Here is a 9,408-nt window from a genome sequence, read left to right as displayed (position 1 = left end):
TACTTTCTGTATTTTCTGACTAAACCCTACCTACTACCTTGGTAGGTCTTTCGTACCATCGTTGGTACTCCTCCCTCTTCCTTACCTTAGTAGGCCCTTCTCTTACCTTTTTGGTATTAGTACCATTGTTGGTACTCTTTCCTAGCTTTCTGTATACAAAAAAAATTTTTTTTCGCTATCCCTTTATCTTCTTGTTTGGAAGTTTATTTTATTGTGTGGTAGTACTAGTGCGTTATAATGTTGGATAAGACCAAGCTTGGGTTCAAGCACTGTGTTAAGCGCTGGCGTAAGATGCCCAACTCTGACGGTCACGCCCGGTGTGTTTATTGTTTGGGCGATGATCACATTAACGTTTCTTTTGATATTTGTTCTAGCTTCAGCAACCATACATTGGCTGAACACAAGAACAAACTTATTGTAAAGGTATGTTGAAGTCACCCTTCGCAGAGGCTGTTTCTGGGATGTAGGTCTCACCACCTCCTAAGCATAAGGATGTGAAAAAGCATAAGGAGAAATGGAGTCTTTCAGTTCCGACTTCCCCATCCTCGTCAGAACTGAATCGACACCGGGCTTCTCCTGTGCCTTTGGCGCAGACAGCTTTGGCACCCAGGTTCCCTGTCTTCTCCCTCGGTGCCACCCTTGATTCTGACTCAAGACTCCTACCACTGTACCAGCTTTGGCACCATCCCCCTCGGTGCTGACCTTGTTTATGACGCAAGCTGCGACCACTGTATCTGCATCGGCACCATCCCAGGCCACGGTGCCGGTGTCTTACACGGCTCCACTGATACTGACACCATTGGTTCCACAGGTCGATCACCTTCCCAGAACCAGGTATTCTCCCTCTGATGACCCCTTTTTGGGACAACAGTTTAGTCCATTTCTTGAGAGACCAGAATCTCCATCGGCAGCTTCCTTCATATCCACCAGGAGTCTTTTGGAACAAAATGTAGTGAGGGTTGTGGACCAGCTTTTGGCAGCTAGAGGATTACCTACCCTGACTACGTCTTCCCCTCCCTCTTGGAACGGAATCTCTCACGGCGTATTCACCTGTCTATCCTCCTCCGACCTCCTCCCAGGTCTCAGAGACTTTGGTACTGATGGCTCTCCCGGTGCATTCTGTCTCAGCTCAAACAGTGGAGGCTTCCTTGTCAGCACCACTTAGTCTTGGTGCAACAGCTCCTTTGGAACTGGCGCACTCTCGTAGCAGTGATTGAGCTGTTGGCACCATGGCACCTAATTCGGCGCCCATTATTTCTGTGGCACCACCTACGGCCACGGTTCTCCTGGCGGCTACCGGTCCTCTCGGGGCTCCTCACTTGGATGCGGCTTCTTCCGGGTGGGGTGCGACCCCGGTTCTGAGGTTGTCCTTCTTTGTTCCAGGCTCCCATCCCTCCTCGGGCAGGCCTGCTTTCCAGGTGATGGAGAGGGTTCTTGCTTCAACAGGCTTGCAGTTGGCACCATTGACATCGACACCAGAAACCCCCCCCCCCTAGCATGCAGCTGTCCCAACCCCCTACTCTGGGATCTAGAGCATGGGAGCCGCAAGGCCTTCCCTTGAAAGGAAACCTTTCTCCGGAGTCCTCCTCAGAAGTTCTCACTGGGGAGCCATCCCGGAAGAAAGTTTGCAAGAGGAAGCATCTTGAGTCCCCTGAGGAATCCATAACCGAAGACCCCGATTGTGATGAGGGAGAACAGTCCCCACGGTCTCCCCTGGAAGACGTCTCATTTGAAGACATTCTCTAGATCTTCAAGCAGAGGGGAGACTGGAAGCTCTCCAACCCTTTGGAGGAATTAGTGTTTTTGCAGGCTCTCCATGCTCGACCATCTACTTCCTGGGTGACCCCACCTGCAGATGAGCTCATTAGACCTACTGTGCAGCATGCCTGGAAGGCCCCAGACAATATTGAACCTGTCCCCCGGAGGCCAGATAAAATTTTGTCCACTCCTGAAGACCAGTCCAACTGGTCCAAACAGCTGGTAGTTGATTCCATGGTCGTGGCAGCGGCCACCAAGCGGGAACTGGCAGAATATAATTCCAGTGTTCATCCCCCGAACAGGGAGTCTTGGACTATGGACAGACTGAGGAAGCGAACCTACGCTTCAGCGACCTTTGCCATTCGGTCACTGAATTACCTGGCACACTTTACTCGCCTCCAAAGAGAACTAATCTCAGAAATGTCTGCCTCTTTGGTGGGGGTACTGTCTGAGGAGGTGCATGATACTGTTGCCTCTCAGCTAGCTACCCCAAAATCCATCTCGAACTCCTCGATGTGCTTGATCTCTCACACTACCGAGGGGGCAACTCTAGCAGCCGCATCGGGCATCGTCATGAGACGGCATGCTTGGATGCATTTGTGTGACTTCGCGGACCCCTTTACATCTTCTTTTGTCAGTGCGCCTGTTGACGAATCTTCCCTTTTTGGTCCCAAAGTAAAAGACACACTATCACGTAGTGAGAAGGATGGAAAGATCTTGTCGTGGGCATACGTTTTTTCCACCCCCCCCCCCAGAGATTCTACTCCAGGAATCAGAGGGGAAGAAAACTGTGGTTCAAGAAGTCCCAAGGATCTTTTCATGACACTCGTGATAAGCAATCCCCCTGGGGCAGAGGAAGCAACTCATCTGGAAGATGCCCCTTTCGGGGCAGAGGGGTCCATGCAACCAGGGTGCTAGAGATTCCTTCTCTGGCCGACCCTTCCAGAGGGAGCTAGAGATTCCTTCTCTGGCCTACCCTTCCAGCGCTCCTGAACAGCGGCCCGATTGCTTTTCTCTGGAAGTAGTCGGGGGTCGATTTTTCTCTGCACCTACAGGCCTGGCAACTCGTAACAATGGATGCTTGGGTGCAGAGAATAATATCCAGAGGCTGTCATATCCCATTCGACCTTACTCCCAGACCAGTAAAACGAATCCCCGATGTTCCACCCGGTCAAAGGGAGGCTGCAGCCTTAAAAATTGAAAAGCTGCTAAGAAAGAGTCCTCCAATTAGTCCCACCAGACCAAAGAGGATCCAGCTTTTCCTCGTTCTTTTTAGTGCCAAAAAAACGGGACTGGAGACCAATCCTGCATCTTGGCTTACTAAACAAATTCATCAAACTTCAAAAATTCCGGATGGTCATGGTACAGTCCATTTTCCCCTTTCTGGAGAAGAACAACTGGATGTGCTCTCTAGACCTCCAAGATGCATATTACCACATAAAGATGGACAAATGCTCCCTGAGATTTCTCCGCTTCTGTCTGGGAGCCAATCACTGTCAGTTCAGGGTACTGCCCTTGGGTCTCTCGACAGCCCCCAGAGTGTTCACCAAATGTATGGCAGTCATAGTAGCTCATCTTGGACTACAAGGATTCCAGGTGTTTCTGTATCTAGATAATTGGCTCCTTACTGCCACAACCAAGAATATTCTCATTCTCAGTCTCTGTTGCACTCAAGGCCTTGCTCTTCACCTAGGTATCACGATCAACATGGACAAATCGCACATCTCCAACAAGAGCACTGGAATTCATCGGAGCGGTCTTTGACACAACATCCTGTCAAGCTTCCCTTCCTCCTCACAGGCTTTCAAAAATAAGAAACCAGATTCAAGTCCTCCTTCCACAGAAATTTGTACCAGCAAGCCTTATACTACAGCTATTAGGCTGTATGGCAGCAACCACTACCTTAGTACCACTGGCGATGTTGCACAGGAAACTATTACAGTGGCTCCTTTCGTCACAATGGTCTATCTTAACCCACTCAGTCGACCACATGATATGCCTTACAAACCTTTGCAATACAGAAATGCTATGGTGGATGAAGCCAGAAACAAATCTTTGGTGTCGACCATTCTGTGTTCCCCAGCCCAGGGCTACGGTGACCACAGGCGCTTCCCTGTTAGGGTGAGGGGTGCATTTCCAGGAAAAGATGGTCCAACATGTACATCTGAGATGGCTTAGAGGTAAATCACTTTGTCTGTGGTGTGCAGGGTCGTGCGTTTGAGCCTTGCAGAGGCTGTTTATTTTGGGGTGGGAGGTTGGCATAATGGTTAAAGTGTTTACCTTATAAACACAAGGTGCAGGGTTTGATTCTGACATGGGGTAATTGGCTAGTCTTATAATAGCCCACATGGGCAGTTAGCCTAGTACTAATCTATGAACCTAAGGCACCTGGTCCCCTATGGATGCCAATTTGCACATAAATGTCCTGGAATTGAGGGCAGTTCTCTTAGCGTTGCAAGCGTTCCACACATCCCTTCCTTCCAGGACCATTGCAGTTCAGTCGGACAACATGTCAGTTGTCTGGTACATCAAAAAACAAGGAGGAACCATGTCGGGAAGCCATGAGAATTTGGCAGTGGGCAATGGCTTCCAACTGCTTTCATAGCAATGCACATTCCCGGGAGTTCCAATCTTATTGCATACAATCTGAGCAGGAACATTTTCAAGCCTCACAAGTGCTGTCCCTCAATCTGATAATAGCTGCTCAAATCTTCCACCGCTGGGGCAGGCCTTGGTGCGACCTGTTGGCTTCACTCCTAAACAACAAATGCAGAAGCTACTTTGCCCTGATCCCCCCTCGGGGGGAGTCACCGAAGGATGCTCTGATGCACGATTGGCCCCAGAGTGTAGTGTACACCTTTCCCCCGTTTCCCCTCATCCCAAAATTTCTACAGAAAGTTCAGAGGTTGAGAAGCAAAGTGATCCTCATTGCCCCTTATTGGCCCCGTTAAGTCTGATTCACATTCCTATGGCCTCAACTGATTCACAGCCCGTGGATCCTGGATCAATCCCAAGGACTGCTGTCTCATCCTCAGGGACTGATTCACCCCAATCTCCACGGCCTCAAGCTCACAGCTTGGTTCCTTCACTTCCAATGATTGCTAGGCTACTTGATATTTCATCCCCTGTTCGCGAAATCATTCTGGCTTTGCACAAACCTTCCACCAGAAAATTTATTCCAGTAAGTGGACTAGTTCTCTAGATGGGCCAAAGAACATAACATAGATCCCTTTTCCATGCATATTCAGAAGATCCTACAATACCTCACTACCCTGTTGCATGCAGGAGCTTCAGCATCGACAATTACAGTGCATTTAGCAGCTATTGCAAACTTTCACAATGGAATTTACAGTTCTTCTGTTATGTCACCCTGACTCTGCAAAACCTTCATGAAAGGAGTATTACAGATTAAACCTCCTGTTAAGCTTCCTATAGAGCCATGGGACTTGACTTTGGTGCTTCAGTCGTTAACAAGTCCTCCCTTCAAGCCTTCTAATTCCTGTGATATCAAATTGTTGTCTTGGAAAACTCTACTTCTAGTAGCCCTTACCTCAGCGAGAAGAGTATCTGAGTTACAGGCCTTGAGTGTCAAGAGACCATACTTGATTTTTCATAGGGAGATAGTTTCTCTACGTACTGACCCCTCCTTTTTGCCCAAGGTAATTTCTGTTTTTTCCATTAACCAATATATTGACCTACCAGTTTTCTTTTCCCACCATTTAAATAGAGGGAAATACCTTCTGCATATCCTTGATGTTCATAGGCAACTTCGTTTCTACTTGGACAGAACTAAATCTTTCAGAAAATTCGATCAATTGTTTGTGGCCTTTGCAGGACCCAGAATGGGTAAGCCTGTTTCCAAAATGACTTTATCTTCTTGTCTCAGAAATGCCATTACTTTCATCTACCATCAAAACAAAGTGTCCTTGCCTTCCAAAATAAAGGCTTATTCTACTCGATCGATAGCTACCTCAGTGGCCTTTCATTCCAGAGCCACTATGGATGATAGCTGTGCAGCAACCACTTGGGCAAGACCTCATACCTTTATCATTCATTACAAATTGGATTTGGCCTCCAGGTGACGAGCATCTTTTGGTTCTGTGGTGGTCAGCAATGTCCTTCCGTAGGGCCACCCAGGACTCAAGTAGCTGGGGATTCGGTCCTATCAGTAAGGAATGAATGAAGATTTACAAGATCAGATAAAGAATTTGTCTTACTGTAACATTCCATCAGTGTTGGTAGATCTTCATTCATTCATTACTTCCCGCCCTCCTTCCCCCTGCCTGGACTCCTGGTGGACTTTAGGATCTCCTTATTAATTAAGGTATCTGCTCAGACAGAGCCTCCTACTATCATTATTTCTGTACTATAAGGGTGGGCAAACTCTATCTGAAGAGACTATGAGAGGGGTATTGTGGGTAGGTCTTAGCTAAGAGTTTTTGCTGGCGCAAGCTTGGTACCTGCCGTGTCAGTTCCGAGGACGGAACTGAAGTCCTATCAGTAATGAATGAAGATCTACCAACACAGGTAGAACATTATGGTAAGACATAACTTCTTTTTTCTTATAATAGCTGAAAATAGGCTTGGCTTTTCATTTTGAAAAGAAGTGTCATGATACCATGAGAAATGATACATTGTAAATTTGCTTTTGTTGATTTGTAAAACCATAAATGCATGCCTGGTCTGGCCCTTCAAACCATCATTGAAAGGGAGCAAAATTAGTAGTTATTCATGTTGCAGGGTACTGACAGTCTGGTATCTTGAGGCTAGGCTGTACATGATCTACCTGATCAACAGCCTGATATGAACCTATGGATTAAAAAAGCAGGAATTTTCATGTTCTTTTTCTGACTTCGGTCTCTGTTTACTTTGCACAGTTGTGAGCTGCTGTACCTTACCATTCTGTCATTTAAGGCTGTGTAAGATCACTGTGAAAAGGTTACCATCACTGCTGAAAACTGATTTTTATTTCATGTTTTGTCCTTATGGATCTTATTTGTCCTGTTTAGCTTTTCATGTACTTGACCTCCCTCTTTTGGGCATCTGTTTAAAAAAAAAAAAAAACTCTCTACTGCCCTGAGTCTCTCAAAACACTGAAACAGATTTAAAAATGTTAGAAGTGCAAGTTTATTGTGTTACAGTTGAAAACTCTAAGTTGGCTGAACATATAATTATGCACTGTGTATATTGTATGTAAATGGTTGTCTTACTGCCTCGTTCTTGCATTACACTGTTGTACGGTAGTTTGCAGCTTCAAAGTTTTCTCATATTTTATTTAAGACCAACTAAGTGCACTTTTGGGAAATTCAAATAAGACCTGCAGCTAAAGAAGAAATCACAACCTACCAGAATCCCTTTTAACATTGTGCATGTCATCTCTTTTTCAGTGTGTTTCTTTCTCTTTGTTACTAAGAAAAATATCTCAAGCCAAAAGGGTCAGCAATAAATCCACAATTCAAAACTGTAGATCTATGCTTGGATGATTTTCACTTTATTCCTTTCAGCTGCTGTAGTTTTCAGAGATTATAGAAAGCTTAGTTAAAGCAAGAAGACTTTCTACTAGATGGTTTTGTTTAGCAAAATGTGTTGTCTGCTCCAGTTACAGTTTGGCAAGTTTTCTCAGGAGCTTCCATCCTCTGAGGGGGACATAGATCCTGTGATCTCACATATTGACTGTACATGTCTATGTAGACTTTGAGCTTACCAGTTCTTTTTTGATGCGTGCACAGTTCTAGTCTCAATCTTGATGTACCTCAGTGAAAGGTTCCTTTGTTTGGTGCTGTATCCTAACTTCAGATTGTCTTTGTAGTTCTCAGGTGCTCTCCTTGGAAGAACGTGATGTCAAATGCTTGCATGAGTACCAGTGTTTTGAACTTGCCCACCTGTAGACATAAAAAAGAGAAAATCCTGATCTGTCTTGCTGCCAGGAAGATGTTAACAGTTGAAAGTTTTTTGCATGAGGATTAACAGGAATATCCCATTCACAGCCCCAGGTTTTAGCTGGAGCACCATAATAGCCGCTTGGAGGTATGTACTTTGTTAAAACAGATCTTCTAGACTCCATAAGTGCTGAGACTATCCTCAACAAGTGATGTCTAGAGCCTTTGCCCATCTTGTGATTCAGCAGATACCTAGGAGGCACACTTTTGACCTCCATTGCATTGTATGCCACAGAATATGTGCTATTCATCCCCATTTATCAGATGAAGCTATGAGGTTAGTGGCTTGGTCCCCAGTAAATGTCACTTGAGTTATCCAACCAGGGATCAGTTAAAGGCTTAGCAGAATTTATTTATATTGGTTCAGAGGAACTGGGCATTATCTACACATCTTTCAGCTCAGAGTGTATAACATCAAGCATGCTTTATCTGTTGGGAGCGAGTTGCGGGTGTGGGATGATTCCCGTAAAAATATAGCCTGGCACATGCCTGTCTCATCCACTCACCACCTTCAGTATATGTACTCCTGAGTGATGGATCCTTTCTGCTCAGCACCCAACATGACGTTTTGCAAACTTGCCTGGTCTCACTTCTGATATGGGTAGATGTACTTCCTTCCTTTCAGGCTTCTGTGAAGAGTCTGACTATCTGGAGCTTGTTGTCTCAAAAACAGACAAGAACAACAGTTATTCAGGTGACCATAGCTTCTAAGAAAACTCTAATCTTGTGAGTTCCTTTGTGACCTCTACTGTACTCTGTTCCTCTCCCAGAAATGTCTAAGTGCTCATATGAGGAAGAAGGAGGAGCTAGTGATCAGGAATCCATTATTGTACCCCAAAAGCACTGCTTTTAAAACCTCTGTGAACGTGGCAGATGTTCTATAAGCCCCTGTCTGAAAATATGAATACCTTATCCAGCACCCAGGAGTTGAGTGCTGTGTGTTCTTGTAAGTCCAGCATAGGTTCTTGACATCAGAATATTTTGCTAGCCTGCCATCAGACAAAGTTTAAACCTGTGGAAAAGTGTGTAAGTAGTGCACTTCGGAGTTGCATAGTTAACTAAAGGCCCTAGGCTCCTATCCCATCTGTTCACATTTCAGTCATCCATGCTGTATTGGGCTTTGGAAAAGTTTTTGTCTGTGACTCTGGGCTCAGGGAATACTAGGTTGATGCTCTGCAGTTTCCATAATACACTACCATTTGCCCTTCTGTAATTTTGATTATGCTAACTCATTGCCCAGAACCCATACACTTAGGAATATGTCTACACAGAATGACATGGTTGAGCTTGTTCTCCTTCAGGGATGGATGTGCAGTTCAGGAGGAAGTTGTCTTTGGACAGTCCTCTTAATTTTGTAGAAGGCCTTCTGAGGAGGAGGAAGCATGCCCTTACCGCTGTAAATGATCTTCTTTATCCCTTGAGGTCCTTGCAGTAGACCTAACCAGCTCTGTAACGGGAAGAATCCTTTTAATCACTCAAGGAAGGCAACTAATCAAGAGAATGACTGCAGGCACGGCAGTCAAGAGTGAGATCTGTGACTGTCCTCTGCGGTCTGTTCTTAGAGTTCTGTGCAGCTTGGAGAGATGTTGCAAAGAACCTGTGGGTTTGGATGTGGTATTTTTGGCCATGTCTTAAAGCTCTTTAGTTCTTCCCTGGAAAGGTGTCCACTATGTGACCAGACTGTTCTGTGAAACTTATCGGACAAGCCCAG

General features: G+C 45.6%; 1 protein-coding gene across 1 annotated transcript in view; it reads left to right on the top strand.

Moving 5' to 3' along the window:
- CCHR1.PART1H18orf32 (chromosome chr1.part1 C18orf32 homolog) overlaps nucleotides 1–9,408 on the top strand; it is a 198,404-nt gene that overhangs the window by 91,366 nt on the left and 97,630 nt on the right. The gene's annotated exons all lie outside the window — the stretch shown is intronic.

Source organism: Protopterus annectens, chromosome 1.part1, assembly GCF_019279795.1.
Source record: "Protopterus annectens isolate FY-2018-M chromosome 1.part1, PAN1.0, whole genome shotgun sequence".
NCBI classification, from domain to species: Eukaryota; Metazoa; Chordata; order Ceratodontiformes; family Protopteridae; genus Protopterus; species Protopterus annectens.
Note: the sequence above shows the minus strand (reverse complement) of the source record. Positions and strands in the feature narration are given on the sequence as shown.